Genomic DNA, 17,260 nt, shown 5'->3' with positions numbered 1-17,260 from the left:
AATCTATTAATTCAATTATCAATCTCAATAATTCAGGTGGATTTACAAAACCTGGTGTCTGTAACAGATATCAATCAGGTTATAATCAAGTCAACATACTTAAAGAAAAAACAACTGTATCGTGTCTAATTTTTTCTCCCAGATATCAAATTTCTCCAGAAACTGGATAAAGCTTTTCCTGTAAACACTAAGCTTTCTGAATTACAGCAGCTCATACTAGTTACATTAAATATTATACAAAGCTATTATTTTGCAACTCACTGTAGGATTTTTGTTGCAACACACAGAATTTGCATTGCCTGTGCAAAACAAACATTACTGAAATGGTGAAAGGGACAAAGAAGAAACAGTGATAAGGAAACAAGCCATTTATCAGTGAGACAGAAGGTAGGTACTGGAGCTTAATGAAGCTGATCAAATCAATTCCAGATCTGGTAAAACTGTTAAAAAATACAATGGGAGTAAGTCTTGCTTTACTGATTTAGGACTATGATTGTATTTGTGAACTGTATTAAAAGAATACAAGGACTGTTGGTTTGTGCTTCAGTTGTTTGCTAAAATGCAGTAGTACTGGCAGAGCCGTCCGTTGGGTACAGCGACTCGGGGCAACTGCTCCGGGCCCCACACTTGGGGAGCCCTGCAGGCTGGTGCACTTGGCCGACACGGTTAGTCCCAGAAGTGACAGGTCGATCTCAGAAGTGACAGATTCGTCACTTCTGCCTAGGGCCCTGCACCTCCCTAGAGACAGCCCTGAGTACTAGGCAAAGAATGTGGAGTTTGGATTTTAAAATACTGACACCATTTATTGGAATGTAATGGAACTACATTTGGAGAATTCTTTACACTTGCACAGATTGCTATATAACATCAATATCTTCATTAATGATCTGGAGGATGGCGTGGATTGCACCCTCCGCAAGTTTGCAGATGACACTAAACTGGGAGGAATGGTAGATACGCTGGAGGGTAGGGATACGATACAGAGGGACCTAGACAAATTAGAGGATTGGGCCAAAAGAAACCTGATGAGGTTCAACCAGGACAAGTGCAAAGTCCTGCACTTAGGACGGAAGAATCCCATGCACTGCTACAGATTAGGGACCGAATGGCTAGGCAGCAGTTCTGCAGAAAAGGACCTAGAGGTTACAGTGGATAAGAAGCTGGATATGAGTCAACAGTGTGCCCTTGTTGCCAAGAAGGCTAAAGGCATTTGGGGCTGTATAAGTAGGGGCATTGCCAGCAGATCGAGGGACGTGATCATTTTCCTCTATTTGACATTGGTGAGGCCTCATCTGGAGTACTGTGTCCAGTTTTGGGCCCCACACTACAAGAAGGATGTGGAAAAATTGGAAATAGTCCAGCTGAGGGCAACAAAAATGATTAGGGGGCTGGAGCACATGACTTATGAGGAGAGGCTGAGGGAACTGGGATTGTTTAGCCTGCAGAAGAGAAGAATGAGGGGGGATTTGATAGCTGCTTTCAACTAACTGAAAGGAGGTTCCAAAGAGGATGGATCTAGACTATTCTCGGTGGTACCAGATGACAGAACAAGGAGTAATGGTCTCAAGTTGCAGTGGGGGAGGTTTAGGTTGGATATTAGGAAAAACTTTTTCACTAGGAGGGTGGTGAAGCACTGGAATGGGTTACCTAGGGAGGTGGTGGAATCTCCTTCCTTAGAGGTTTTTATGGTCAGGCTTGACAAAGCCCTGGCTGGGATGATTTAGTTGGGGATTGGTCCTGCTTTGAGCAGGGGGTTGGACTAGATGACCTCCTGAGGTCCCTTCCAACCCTGATATTCTATGAGTCTATGATATCAGTTCTAGTATTCCTGCAGAGCTGGATATGACATTTCCATAGGGTCACACTGAAAATTCTTTATGAAGAATGTCTACACTGCAAAGAAAAACCCATGGCACCAAGTCAACTGACTTGGGTTCACGGGTCTCAAGCTGTGAGGCTAAAATATAGTAGTGTAGACGTTCCCGCTAGAGCTGGAACCCAGGCTCCGAAACCTGGTGAGCTGGGAGGGTCTCAGAGCCCAGGCTCCAACCCGAATCTGAATGTTTACTATTTTTAGCACTGCAGCCCAAGCCCCACTAGCCTTAGTGCCGTGGGCTTTTTATTGCCATGTAGATATACCCTATGTTGTCTAAGCATATAGCTGCCATTTTCAAAGAGTTCTGCATTATGTCTGCACACAGCAATTCCACACTTGCTGATCCAATCTGAAATATATGCTAACAAGTGAGATAAGTAGGCACCAAGGCCCAGACCCTCAAGGGTATTTGAAATCAGTGGGAATTAGGCACTTAAATACTTTTGAAGATCTGGGCTGCAAACTCCAACTGCAAATGCTGCACATTGACAGACTCAAGGATCTTTGAAAATACAGCCTACACTGTATATTCTAATACTGGTCTTGAAAAGTAGAAATTCATCTATGGGCTCGAGATAAATCAATTTCCTCAGTGGTGGATTCATAGAGATTAAAAAAATTCTTCAGTTCACCAAAGGAATTATGTTTGAACTGTTAAATTTAATGAAGTCCTTCTCTGTTTGATTGTGTGTTATTCTGCTATGAAGCAAAATGTCTTGTTTTTATATACTTCTAAACTCAAATCGTCGGAGTTTGAGCCTTAATTTATTTCTCATCCTGTTGATGATTCATCCTTTGCCCCTCTCCTCCACATTATACTGAAGCTGCTCTGTTCTGCTCCTGTTGTGGGAGGCCACGTCAGCAGGAAACAGAGCTGGTTGCCAGGTCACATTCATGACTGTCTGGAGCAGTCAGCGTGCAGCACAGAGTCCATTTCTTTGGTTTTCACAAGTGAAGAGGGCTCCGAGCCTGGAAAAAGACTCGCCTCTGAATATACATATCACTATATAAGCCCAGCGTTTCACAGCTACTGTATGTTTAAAGTTTCCATATTTCAAAAGTATTCCAAAAATATTTCCAGTTACACAGAGATTTTTCTCTCTCCCTGGAGTATGTACTGTACAACATCCAAATTTAGGTATTTGGAAAGGACTAATATAAGCCAAATCAAACTTCATAGTTTTGTTTGTCTGATTTTCTTTAAAGGCCCGTCTCAAGAGGATTGCATCAAATAAAGAGTTACTAATTTACCATCCTTACATCAAAAGCGATTTTTTTAAAAAAGGAGTCAATATACAATATTCAGTAAAATAAACTGATATACTGCAGGTGAGAGTTACAAAATATTAATTCCACAGACACACAAAAATCCTTGGGTATTATTTCTCCATTGGAATTGCAGATTTAAGATGGAAAGGAAGAGCAAACAGTTTATTCTCACAGCACATGAAGCATCCTCCTGTTTACTTCTGATTTCTTGTACAACAACCTACACTTGGGTTTCTTTCCAGCACACTGGCGTGTCTGATTAATGCTGCACTTTTTCATATAAACTTTCCTTCATAAAACTACAGTTTTACTGGGAACACCATGCAAGCACACTCCAAAGATGTCAGTTCCTTTGTTAAATGATGCTTCAAACTAAAAGGCAAAAAGTACAAAAACTCAATACTATCCTCACATATCTGGAATAAAATTAGATTAGCAACTATGGAGAGAAGGATTTAGAGGAAGGAAGTTTGCAAATAAATGTACCTTCTGGGCAAATACCATTGGCAAAAAGGGGGAAGTCAAGCAAGACAGGGCCACATTAAATACTTTGCATGTAAGCATTCAAGGCAGTAAGATTGCTGTCTTGGGGCTACACCTTTTCAAAGGGTACATACGCTAAGAGTAATATCACAATGAGAGGGACATGACTGAAAAAGGAAAACATTTGGGGATTTAAAAATGCCAGAATGCTAAATTTACTAAGAGAATAAAGCAAATAAAGCAGAAAGATGGGTGGCAAGATCTCTGAGGGATGATATTGAGTCTGCAGAGAGAAGAGACATAAATATTTTGGCTAACATAGCAGGACAGGAGTTAAGAACAATAAAGAGTCATGTGATTGTTAGGAGTGACTACTGACCTTCACTGTAGTTTTTTTTTCTGGAGAACATTTTTGCAGATGATAAATCCAGGGCAAAAGATTGGTTAATAAGAGGGATTTTAATTAGCTGAACATTTGCTAATTGGATTAACGAGTATGTAACCGTAATACTCTAAGGAGGGTGACATAGTGCAAGCATGTTTTCTCCAGGCTAACTAAGCAACCTACACAGAGTATTCTGGGGCTAAAGCTCGAAAATGATATGCTGTATCCCCATATTTAGATCTGGAAGGACTCAGTTTTGAGGTGATTTGGGGGCAGTTGAGGGGCTATGATGTCCAAGTAAACTAAAAAAGTCTAAGAGTCACAAACCAATATAAAGAGCCTACAAGTAACAGCTATACAGTGCGTTAACCAGAAATATATCATCACGAGCTGGAGACAGGACACCAGTACATCCTCAACACTGAGAGTATAATACAAACAAAGACTAACACTTTCTATTAACAAAAAGAACAAGGAGTACTTGTGGCACCTTAGAGACTAACAAATTTATTTGAGCATAAGCTTTCGTGGGCTAAAACCCACTTCATCGGATGCATTGTTAGTCTCTAAGGTGCCACAAGTACTCCTTGTTCTTTTTACTTTCTATTAAACAGCACATTTCAGCCACAAGGTTGCCAGTGCAACTTACTGACTCTCCATATCAGCAAACAGGTAGGAAAAGTGACAAGGCAAACATCAGAACAAAATGCATAGGTGGACCATAGATTTTCAGGATGCAGACCCCTATACATGAGGCCTTACCCATCACTACCTATCCATGACACACATGCCTCTGGACACCTCCTGCCTGCAATATCTCCTGACAACTCTTTCACACCATGTTTCTCCTCCACACTGGTTGAGGCTCCGGTGGATCACTCCATCCCCATATATATCAGGAAACGAAGGAGTGAGTTGAAGGCAACTTACCTAGTAGAGTTGGTAAGTTAGGGAACTTGACCCTAACTAGGTGTGAGCATTGGACTCAGTTAGGAATTAAGCATGTCATTCTGGCTGGTGAGTTGTAAGGTGTATATACTGGTGCCTTTTCCTGTCTCAAGGAAGTGCTGGATCCTCTGAAGCCCCCCCAAGAGGTAAGAGTAGCCCATGGTGGAGGAATAAACAGTCCAGAAATGTATGATTAAAGATCAATTTAAAGGGAACAAATATTGAGTGCATTGGTTGTTCCTGCTTCATCTGTTTCCTACGCATCTCCAATATGCTCTGATCAGTACATTACTTCATAACAAAAAAAATATGATTTTACACACACACACACACAAGATTTTCAGAAGTGCTTGGCACCTGGTTTTCATAACAGCTCAACTCCCATTTAGGTACCTATATTAAGTACACAGATTTTCAGAAACACTCAGCACCTTGCAGATCCTATTGAGAACAATAGATGCTGCGGGGTGCAGAGCACTTGAAAATCTGACCGCTTAGGAGTCTACATGGGAGCGCTTTTGAAAATTTGGCCTAGAATATCCCTTTCTTCAAACTCTTTGCATATGGTTAACTAATTGACTGCTGCTGAGTATTCCAGGTAGGGTGACCAGATGTCCTGATTTTATAGGGACAGTCCCGATGTTGGGGGCTTTTTCTTATATAGGCTCCTATTACCCCCCATCCCTGTCCCGATTTTTCACACTTGATGTCTGGTCACCCCAATTCCAGGTCCAGTATGTCTGGGTGCCATGTAGCTCCTGTGCTACTGAACATTCCAGGTACACTGCAGCAATCCACTGCCTTCAGTGGAATGTTAATAGACAGTGGCCACACAGTAAGTACAGGGAAGTGCTTACAGGAGTTACATGCCCATTAATTTGATGGAATGCAGGTTAATCAAAGTTATACTTCTGGTTTTCTAGAAATCTTTTAAAGCAGTATGATTTCAGCATTGATATTTCATCTCACACAAAGTAAACTATACAGGTGCACAAGTGATCAATCTAGTAACCATGTGTGTACCTGCCAGGGGCAGCTCTAGCCATTTCACCGCCCCAAGCACGGTGGCATGCCGCGGGAGGCGCTCTGCCGGTCGCTGGTCCCGCGGCTCCGGTGGACCTCCCGCAGGCGTGCCTGCGGATGCTCCACCGAAGCTGCGGGACCAGCGGACCCTCCGCAGGCACGTCTGCAGGAGGTCCATCGGAGCCACCTGCCGCCCTCCCGGCGACTGGCAGAGCACCCCCCGCGGCGTGCCGCCCCAAGCACGCGCTTGGCGTGCTGGGGCCTGGAGCCGCCCCTGGTACCTGCACAGCAATGGAAACACTTTCAGGAAACAGTACAGCTGCACATTCATTCCCAGAGTTCGCTCAGAGAGAACTAGCAGTGCCTTAAAACATGCAACAGCTAGTTGGATTAGTATTCTTTTTATCCTGTTTTCCAAAAGCGCTCCACACATTTGCTCCACCCTACATTTCTGATCCTATATCCAGCAATTCCCCTGGCTGCTCCCTCCACTCCTCCAATCTTGATTTCCTCTCAGTCTCCACCCAGCAACAGTCCACAGTTATCAGCCAGTCACTCATTTGCTTGCATGATGTCCTATCTATTTTCAACTATTTCCTTCCCTCAGAGAAACTGAGTCACTTCCTCTCTTCCAATTTCACACACTACAACATTCTGTTCACTTTGGACTACAATGGACACTAATGTTCAGGTCCCAGCTAGGAACACACACTTCTTCCCACATTACTACTGTAACTAGTCTGCAGGAAGAACAAGCAGACAAACACACTACTTGCTCTTTCACTGTTTTCCCAGTCAGTTTTCTGTTTACTCTGCTCCAGCTCCACATGTCAAAAATCACATCAAACTGAGAATAAGCCTCTTAGCAACTTTTCCTCTTAATTTACAACATTATACAAATATATTCAAGTAACATATTAGAAGAAAATGTGCAGAAAATTAAGGATGACTTCTAAAAAAAAAGTCATTAATTTGAACCATGATTGGAAGTTTCAGCATGCAACTTGCTTTCCTTTTAGAATACTTGCATTTAGAACCACAAGAAGCTAAAAGATGCTGTTTAAATTCACACTCACTCTTTGCTTTACATGACAAGAAAAACCAGAGAGCCCTTTAGCACTTTGAAACTCTTGAATAACTGGAAAAAAATACCATTTCAGAGAAACAAGCAAACAGCAGCTTATGAGCATGTGCCCTTTTTCAGTTGTATTTTCATTCAAATCCCATGTAAAGCCAGTATTCAGAGTCAATGACAAACTATTGGCAAATACTAGTCATTGTGGTTTCACAACTGATAAGAAATCCTAGATGTTTATAATTTAGTCTTTATGGTTCAAAATGGGAAACCAAAAGAGAGGCAACTGAGGCCTGATCTACTACAAAAATAATCAATCTCACATATGGTTGTGACCTTACATGTTATAAGCAGATATATTTTAACCTGAGATTCCACCACGTTTAAAGCACCGTCCCCCTCACCTGGGTAGTACATTTTCTGATTAGGCAGAAAGTGACAGGTCACAAATATGTTTCACACACCACTTTTAAATGGTTTCCCTATTAGCATCTTGGCCAACATTACCTAAGTAAAATACACTCAGCAATTTGAATTCCTATTACATTTCTCCCTCCCTTTCCCTCCTGTTCTATACTTTTTGTTAAATGCTTTTCACTTGCCTAACTTTTATGTGTGAACATTTACAATAGCAAACTTTCAGTTTGGCTTATTTGTGGCAGAAAATAAGCTTGGGTTTCATTTAGATTGATGGCAATATAAAAAAATAGGTTTAGCAATAACTGCTATTTTGTGGTGTGATCACTGGTTAGAAAGTGTTACACCGTCTATATCAGGGGTTTTGTACATATGTAATCTCAGCATGGAGATGACATGCAAAATTCAAGCTGTGCCAAAATAATCATTTCGTCCATATTATTCATACCATAGTGCAGTATGTATGACAACTTGGCATTACTGGCTTCCAGAATGAAAAAGCACTGAACAGATGTTTAACTAGACGTCTCTAACCCCCCAAACTAATCCCCAGCCTTAGACTTTTTCAATAGGTTAACATATGAGATTTTCTAATGCAATATCTAAGATTCAGCATGAGATATTAAAAATACTTGACTACAAAACATCAACCCGAGATCAGCCACTTGGGATGTGTACATTTGTTTGGATAAAGTCAGAAAACACTCAGAGGTTCATTCAAAGCTCTAACCAAGTTTGAAATGATTTTGTTCTAAGATTCAAAAGTAGAATTACTCTTTCATATAGTCTAGGGTTTGTTTGTTTTTTCCCTTCTTTCTTCTGCTCCACCTCAATTTCTGGGTTCACAATTAACGGATTTCAGAAAACCTTATCCAAATGGATTAACGGGTTTTAAAGTAGATTACGAACAAAATGTATGTTTTATTTAAAAACAATAAATAAAGCTGGCAGGGGTAGGAGATGGAGAAGATTACAAAACCTATTCTGAAAAACAACGATTCCATGAAAAAAAAATGTAATTAAATGAAAGCAAAATTGGTTTTGTTTTTATTATTTCCTTACAGTGTTAAAACTCAAACAAAAGCACTGAGTTAGTGCACAAGAACAGAAAGTGAAACTGACCAGTCTACTTTAATTTTACATATTGAGATCTATCACTGCTTTTAGTCACTTCAGAAACCCACTGGTCCAAAAGGAATTTCATGAGGCTTTGTGCTCCTTAGGAAAAAAGCCCTTTATGAACAGCAACATATGCTTTCTTACATAGACAACCAGATCCTTTAGTCCGTGCAGAGTGCAACGGGATCATAACCCTAACTCTGCATTTCCATACTTTAACATGTTGTATTTCTTTAAAGTTTAGTCTCAATTCTGGAATTTCCTGCAGTTAGAACATCTGAGTTTGGAATAATTACACCACCTCTGTAATGTAATTTACCCTAAATTACTAATATGTATGCTCCACTTTAACTCCAGTTTAAAATAGTTTTGTCTGGGAACATCCTTGCTTGTCTTTTATTAAAATTTTCGTACATGAACACTGAACAAGAAACTCAGAGAACATTTAAAAATATCCCATAGAAATAATCTGTAGTTATAATGTGTCAAACTTAAAGTCATCCATTTGGGAAAGGTAGGCCCAGGAAAGGTTACCAGGAAGTAGTCTCTGAACTCAGGAGAGTGCACTACAGATGTGGCTGGGCACCGAATGCAAAGGGCATTCAAGGGCGTGATGGAGAGTTTCTTGTGTTCTTCCTTCTCCCTTGCAGAGCTGGTAACAAACAGGTCCCAAGTGAATGTGTGAAAAGGAAAGAAACAAAAACTTCCTAGGAAAGTCATATAGGGCCATAGGCCAACACTAAGAGATATGGATGTCTAAAGTCAGGCACCTAAATCTATATTTGAACAAGTGGCCTGATTTTCGGAGATGCTGAGCAAGTACAGATCTCAATGATTTCAGGGGGCAGGGGTAGGGAGAGGAGTTGTACCATCAGTCAATTAGCTTTTCCTTTACCTGTGGAGTTAATAAGGTATTCTGCAGGAAGTATCGTTTGTTACCACTCTACACAGGGCATTAAAAGACATACTCAAAGATTGGTCATCCAAGGTTTATAACATACAAATAAAGGATGCCAATTATATTTCCATTGTATAACACTTAATTCAGTCCAGATGATCCGCTTCATCTTCCAACAGGCACTCAAACTTCTACCAGTACCCAAAAGAGGCAAGAGAATAAGTCTCAGATTTGGTTAAAATCGGTCAGTGACAATATCTTATAGCCACTGAGTTTTTAATGACTCCTTTCTTTTCATTATTTTGTTTCCTTTTGCTGTGTCCATCCAGATCATCTTACAAATCTCCCTTTTTTGCCTATTTCTTTTTCTTTCGCTGTCTCCTTTTGCTTTGTAAAAATTGTTTATAATTTATAATCTTCATTTTCACTTCCAGTCTAGTACTTTAAAACCACCTTTTCTCCACTTCCATTCCATTTGTTTTATGCTTTGTGTACCATGGAGTTATTTTGATAATTATTTATCATCTGGTGATGTCACTTTTTCTATCATGATTCTTCATTTTATTTGGATGTGTAAGAGAGTGGCAAAATTCTCCTGTTGCTCTGTCCTGTTAGCAAGCATTTGAATCCAGGTTAATCAGTGCTAACTTCTGGGTGCAGGTGTCGGTCATCAGACTTCACCCTGAATAGAAGGGAAGCAGGAACAGAACACCACACAAAGAAACATGAGAGCACACACTAGGGTTTGGGAGAAACGGAGGACAGAGACAGGGTTGAGAAAGAAGGAACTCTAAAGACATTCAAGTCTACGGAGCAGGCATAGATTGGAGTTCACGTGAGATTATTTTGAATTTGCCATTTTGTTTAAAAAGGCAGATGTTAGAACGGGTTACGGAACGGTTTCAACCATTTCACAGCTCTGGAAGGTATTAAGTCAGGGTAGAACATGCCTGATCTGCACATGAATGTACCAGGTAAACTTCCAGTTGTAACATCCCTCTTAATGCAAAGTTAATGAACAACATCAGCACAGCAGAACAATCAACAGTGAAAGTATGAAATTGACATTTTGTGTAACTTCACCCATAGTTCACCATCAGTTCTAAGAGAGACTGAAAAATTCTGCTTTTGCTATGATAGGGTAACACAGTTGGTGCACAACCACTGAATCCCATAAATATCTTGCTACATGTAATATATACCATGTTTATTCAGATATTTTGAATTCTAGGACAATACTGGTATTTAAAATGTGGTTTCATTTAAAATATATCTGGGCCCTACATATTAAAATAGTCTAAATTTTTAGGGAAAAAACACAAAAGCCCAAACTCTTACTGGACAAATTTAAAAGTTTCAATTACACAGCCGTCTCCATGTCTTTAACCAGTGATTTACCTCACGTACACACACACACACACACACACACACAAATAGGATAAGATTTGAAACTGAACATCTTCTATCGGAGCTATATATCTTTAACAATCAGGTGATGAGTTCCCATTAAGGAAGGAAAACTCTCTGAGAAGCAAAAAGTGTCCAAACTTCTCCAAAAGTGGCATAAAAGTAAGTTACTTTAAAGTGTGAGACATTCAAAGGAATATTTATGCTATTCAAACTGCTATAGCAAATGCTCGGAGAGTGCTATAAGCAATTTCTCAAACACCAGAGATATAAATGTATGTCTCCTCTTTTGTCATTTTAAAAATATTAACAGGTTTATTGAACAATTACACTTGGAATGTTTTAAGACAGATATCTGAGATATTTAAATTCCATAAATATTTTTTCACAAAGTTTTTTTCTTCAATATTTTTAAAATGTCTTTAGATGCATTAATGTTTTTCTGCACTTGCCAATTTTTATTCATTTTTGTTTATACATTATGATCATGTTGTGCAGTAAGGACAAATGAGATGATAGACCCATGTATGATTAAAGACGGGAATCAACAGGTCACAGGTTATCTTCAAAGCATTGCATAAGGAAAGCTATCCCAGAATAGGATACCTGAGCTTAAATAGCGGATTCTAAAATCCTTAGAAAGCAATACAAAAATGTTTTTCATTTAAATAAGTCATTCTCTTTAACCAAAATTAGATACAGCTGCTGAATGGACTCAATGTAAATAAAAGTGTTCAGATTTCCTGAATGGGAAATGTGGAAGTGGACTTGTCAGAGATTAGTTACATTAAATCAAAGTGTTACTGAAACAGCTCACCCAGTTTAAACTGATTAAGAATGATACAGCATATAATAGGCAGTGCTTCCTAATTTGCACATTGGTTAAATATGAATGCATTCCATTTACAAACATATCTTCACAGAGCATGTCAACAGCTCAGAAAGCAGAAATAAACAGTTTCAATTCCACGTAGAACTATACTGTCATGAATTGACTTGACTGATACCTCTTTATTCCATGCAAAACGTAGGGCCTTCACCACTGCCATTCAGCTTGGCAGTCTCTTGCTGTGGTCTTAGGTCCTTCCCGTGTCATTTTAATGATTTTCAGTTCTGCTTCTGTTGTGCGTTTCCAAGTTGTCCTTGGTCTACCTCATCGCCTCTTGTCCTAGAGATTCCAGTCCCATGCCTGTCTTGTTATGTTGTTCTATTCTTTCCTCCATGGGTGTCCTAGCCATCTCCATTTTCATTCCCTAATTTCCTGTCCTATCAGTTTATGTTTCATCTTTATTTTTTCTGGCTATCTGATGTTGAGGATTTGTCTCCAGCAGCTGTTTATTAAAAAAAAAATAGTTTATATAGTAAGGTCTTGATAAGTCTCCAAGATGCATCACCATATACTAAGGCAGATTTTACAATGGTGTTAAGTATGCAAAATTTAGTTCCAGGGGAAAGATTTCTGTTTCTTCAGCTCAACTTTAGGGTTGCAAAAGTATGTCTGGTTTTCGCTATTTTAGCTTTAATGGCTTCATCTGTTCCTCCTGTTTTGCTTATGATGTTGCCAAGATATGAGAAGTGTCGGACCTCTTCTATATCAATCCCAGAAAGTGTTATTGATATTGTTTGTTGCCTGTTGACTCTCATAGTTTTTGTTTGTTCAGTGTTGATTTTCAGCCCTATTAACTGTGCATAGGTCAGAAGATCATTTGTTTTTGCTGCATATCTTTGTGGGAATGAGAGAGCAAGTTGATGTTGTCTGCAAAGTAGCTGCTGTGTAAAAGTCCATTGTATACTCCTTGGTTGTTCTGTGGTCTCATTACCCAAGCTATTACCAGTAGGAAGGATATGGGTGACGTAAGACATCGTTGCTGACACCGGTAGTTAACCTGAATAGCTTAGTCAGTTCTCTACTGACTGGGCATGTCATATTTTCATAGAGGCTCTGAATGATATTCACAAATTTCTGGGGGATTCCACAGTGGCGTAGCAACTTCCATAAAACTGTTCTTTCCAGTGTGTCAAAGGATTTTTGGAAATCTAGGACAATGACGTATAGTGATAACTGCCATTCGATTGACCAGCCTATGATGATATATAGGGTTACTATGTAGTCTACGCACGACTTCTCCTGCCTGAACCCTCATGGTCTTCTTGTAGCCTTAAATCTACTACTTTCTTTCGTATGTCTAGGATAAAGTGTGTAAGTATTTAATTATGGAAGGACAGCAACTGAATGCCAGTCTAGTTTTTACACTGACTGAGGTTTCCTTTCTTTGGCAGCTTCACTATAATGCATGGGAAAATGGACATAAAGTGGCTCCAAGAAAGTCACACCAATGTAATGGGTAATAATTTCTGCCCTCAAGATTGGGACCATATTCATCTTCAGAACCACAACCTCCTTTGTGTTTTCCTGTCATTCGTAATTTAAAACAAACCAAAAAAAGCACATCAAACAATATACAACAAAAGTCTCTTGGTGCTCTCTCAGTGGAGTAGGCTAGTATTTTGTGAATCTGGCGTGAAAAGATAATAAACAAGTTTTAGAATATCTCATTTCAGAAAAGTTCACTGATATTTAATGACAATGCTCTAAGATTTGCCATTTCTCAAAATTTAAATTATAGTTATATAATTATCAAATGACAAATTCTACCATGAAATAGGCTCCCTCTGCCCCCCAAAATATTCTTTGAGGATGGAAAAACAATGTGATCAATAATTTTAGAATGCATCTGGTCAGCATTTTAACAAAAGGATCAGGCAGTTTAAATACTATAAACCATTATTCCGTTTTAAGCCTCAGATTTCACACTTTAATCAATAAAACAATACTGCTGAGAGACAAACATTCTTCCTACAATTTAAGATTTGATCATAGGAACGACATGGTCAAAGCCGAAATCAGGGACATTTCACATGGTCTCGTATTAAGGCATTGGATTTTACTCTCTAGTACTATACTTTTAAGAGTTGAGATCTTCCAAAGGAGGGATCAATGTATGTCAATCACACAGTTGAGGCTGCAGCGGCACCATAAATTGACCTTTTAATTCATGAAGAGAGTTACAGCGTGGAAGTGGCAGGGCATGAAATCTTTTAGTACTGATTAACAATTGTTTTCAATTTCAAGTTAGCCCACAACACAGTCAGGGAGCCAAGCAAGGTCAAAAGAAGAGAGGTCCCACACTGCCACCAAGTTTCAAAACTGAGGACTAGAAAAGCAAAAGGTAAAAGAACAAAGTTCTCAACAAAAATATAATGAAAGTTCCAATCCAGTAAAATCTTTCTAATGGGATTACTTCTGTGAGTTAGTATTAGTCACAGAAGGAAGGTTTTCCAAGATTAGGCTCAGAGAAAAAAAGAAAGGCAGAGACAGTTGCCCCAGCTTTAAATATGCTTATGAACACAGATCCAATCACATTTAAAAAAAACAAAAACGTTAAACAGACACTTTCCTGGATTTGTAAGTAAAGAGCCAGAAAAAGAAGAAACCGTCATTTAAAAACAGCTCAAACATTACAGCAGTCATTGGCTTGCTGAACTGGTTCTGCACCACTATTGTGCCATTGGTGCAGAGAAACTTCACATGGCAGGAGACAGGATGGCTCAGAAAATACAGATTTAGGTGTAGCTCATTGGTTCAAAACTAGTCAAATTCAGCAGTCATTGGTATCTGATTATTCCATGCCTTACTGTAAAAATAAAGCAGTGGGTTCAGTGGATCTCTTGGTGAAAATGTGTATATATTACATCAAAAACTATCATCAGAATAGGCATCCCTGTCAGCAAATTCAGGAGCATCTCTATGCTGAACACTCTCAGATCTAGCTCTGTGCTCCAGACCTGTCTCCTCTCCAAAATAAAATCTCTGATATCTTCCCATGAATGTCTAGTGTCAGTTTAAGCTCAGGTCCTGACAAATGCAAATTTTGTCCTGCCCACATCCACCTAGAATCCTGATGGAAAGATCACTCCACTAGCCTGTGGCTTTGACCAGATCACCCCTCTTTGAATCAATCCCTTTACTAGTTCCTCTTTCTCTGTCACATCAAACGTAAGCTACTTGTTTTCACTTCCAAGGCCCTTCCAGTCAATCCTCCTTTCGCACCTATTATCCCTCGTTCACTACTGAAATGTTGACTCCTACCTCCAATCATTCCAATATGTCAGCCTCCGTTGCTCACTATTTAAATTTTCAAACAAGTACCTTTGTGCTTTCTCCCAGGCTGCTGCCACTCACACTCAGGAGGTGCTCCCAATAAACATCTGCAAAGCTACCTCATTATCCTCCGTCAAATCCCTCCCCTGACGTGATGCTTACACAAAAATTGACAGGCTGCTGATGTACCACCACCTATCATCCTGATCATACTGTCTCATTGTTTCCATGTACTGTGTCTGTCTGTATCCAGCTGCTGTCTCTTGTTTTATACTAAGATTCTCACACTTTTTTGGGCAGGGATCATCCTCTCCCTCCCCCCTTTGTACAGTGCCTTGCCCAGTGGTAATACCACTATGGTAATACCAAGACTACTCTATGAATACTGATAGTTTAGATTCAGGAGCAGTATAAAGAGCAGCATATAAGGTTTTGTCATAAAAGGTTTATGTAATAGTATCTATACATAAATGTGTCCGCTTCTTTAGCATTTGCAGGGGAAAACTACCAATTACAATTTCCAAAAACATACCATATAAATATAGTAGTGATTTTCTAAACTTATTTTAACACAAAACGCTGATAAGTGTTAAGTGGCAACCAAGCACTATTAGCACAAATGCAATAGCAACAAATTACTGAAAATACTAAGAGGCTCCAAATGACATTCATTGTTAATGGGATGTCTATATAACATTTTGAACAAGAAAAATGTTAAGTACTATAATGATAAAAAATGCAAAGTACCAACCAGTATAAAGTGCTGTGTCCCAAATAAAAGGATTAGTCAGCTTTATTAGCCTGTTAATTCTCATGTAGGTCCTCCCCTTATCACACAGCATGCTGACCATTAATCTTAACAAGTGGTTTTAGATTACTCTCATCAAACAAGCTGTAGATACAGTACTATCACTTGTATTACTAAACTAATCTAAAGTGCGTTTCATATAAAAGAGATAAATAAGCACATCTGGAAACAAATCAATAGAAACTGCAGCACAGTGTTCAGCTCGACTTTCAAGATCAACAGTTTTTAATGATAATTTTTAAAACATCACAGTCACAACTGGAACTGGCACAATTTGTCCTAATTTTATTTCTTATATTTTCGGTTATGGAAAAAGTGATGCAATCCATTGATTTTGACCTGCTCAAATTAGAAAAGAAAAGCATTTAGGACTAAACCCTCCATTGGTGTAGCTCCGCTGACTAAAGCATCTATTCTAATTTACATGAGCTGAGACTCTAGACCTACTTTTTTAGTTCAATTGTGCACATTCAATTAGCTCCCAGACCCTTTACCTCTAGAGATCTGGAGGATCAATACCTAGTTTAAGGCACAAGCAAAGGTAGGTTTGGTGGTCCCACTCCAGTCTATTCATTCATATAACAAAATATCCCTACAAGTTGGCACAATTAATTGGATTGGAATCCATACTGCAAATCAGGGTTGAATAATGCTAGTACAGCTGTTTAGCGAAACTTTCATAATGCCTAGTTCGAATCATTAGTTCCTTACTTCCATAAGCATTAACTTTAAGCAAACAAAAATACCCAGCCTCCAGATGATTGAATTAACATGGCTCACATATGTATGATTGATAACACTACATTTCCCAGACCACTTAAGCATCACAGGCAGTAATGTTTTTACAGGAGTGAACTCTGCCTGAATAATTTCTCTCGTGAACACTATTAAACACAAATGTGCTCTTCTTCAACATCGAGCATGAATATTTTCTTGACAAAAACACTTTTATAGTGGCCATTGCAAGGAAAATCCCACTTGACATTTATCTTTAAATTTACATATGAATCTCAAAGAAACCTATGGTGTAGAAAAGCTGGAGTGTAGGACAGGAACTTGTTCAGAATCTATAATTTCTTTATAGGATCATTCTTCTAAATGCTAAAGCCATAGAGTTGGTTACATGATTTTGTAACAATACACTTTAACTGATTTAACACTGAAATGGGTAGTCTTAGTTTGGCACATGGAGATAGAGACTGACCCCATTACCTGTACATATGTAGTTACATCAGCAACAGAAGATAGGGAGCCACTGGCTTAGAGATGCCAACATTCTCCACAAAAAGAGTAGAACATGTTGAGGAAAATCTTGATCTGGCTTGGGGAAAGTTATTTGAAAATTGTCCTGTTTCTTTTATAGTCTATCCTCCCCATTATGACCTCACCT

General features: G+C 39.1%; 1 protein-coding gene across 3 annotated transcripts in view; it reads right to left on the bottom strand.

Annotated features, from left to right (window-relative positions):
- The window catches only part of FNDC3B (fibronectin type III domain containing 3B), a 364,378-nt gene that overhangs the window by 264,763 nt on the left and 82,355 nt on the right, over positions 1–17,260 (bottom strand). Inside the window, exon 1 of one of the 3 annotated variants that reach the window (XM_045030461.1) lies at positions 17,083–17,224. The exons of the other annotated variants lie outside the window; for them this stretch is intronic. The gene's annotated coding sequence lies outside the window, so the exon portion shown is untranslated. Of the gene's footprint in view, positions 1–17,082; positions 17,225–17,260 lie in introns of those variants that run through there. 3 annotated transcript variants of the gene reach the window in all.

The sequence above is a fragment of the Mauremys mutica genome, chromosome 9 (assembly GCF_020497125.1).
Source record: "Mauremys mutica isolate MM-2020 ecotype Southern chromosome 9, ASM2049712v1, whole genome shotgun sequence".
NCBI lineage: Eukaryota > Metazoa > Chordata > Testudines > Geoemydidae > Mauremys > Mauremys mutica.
This window is presented reverse-complemented; position numbering and strand designations above follow the sequence as displayed.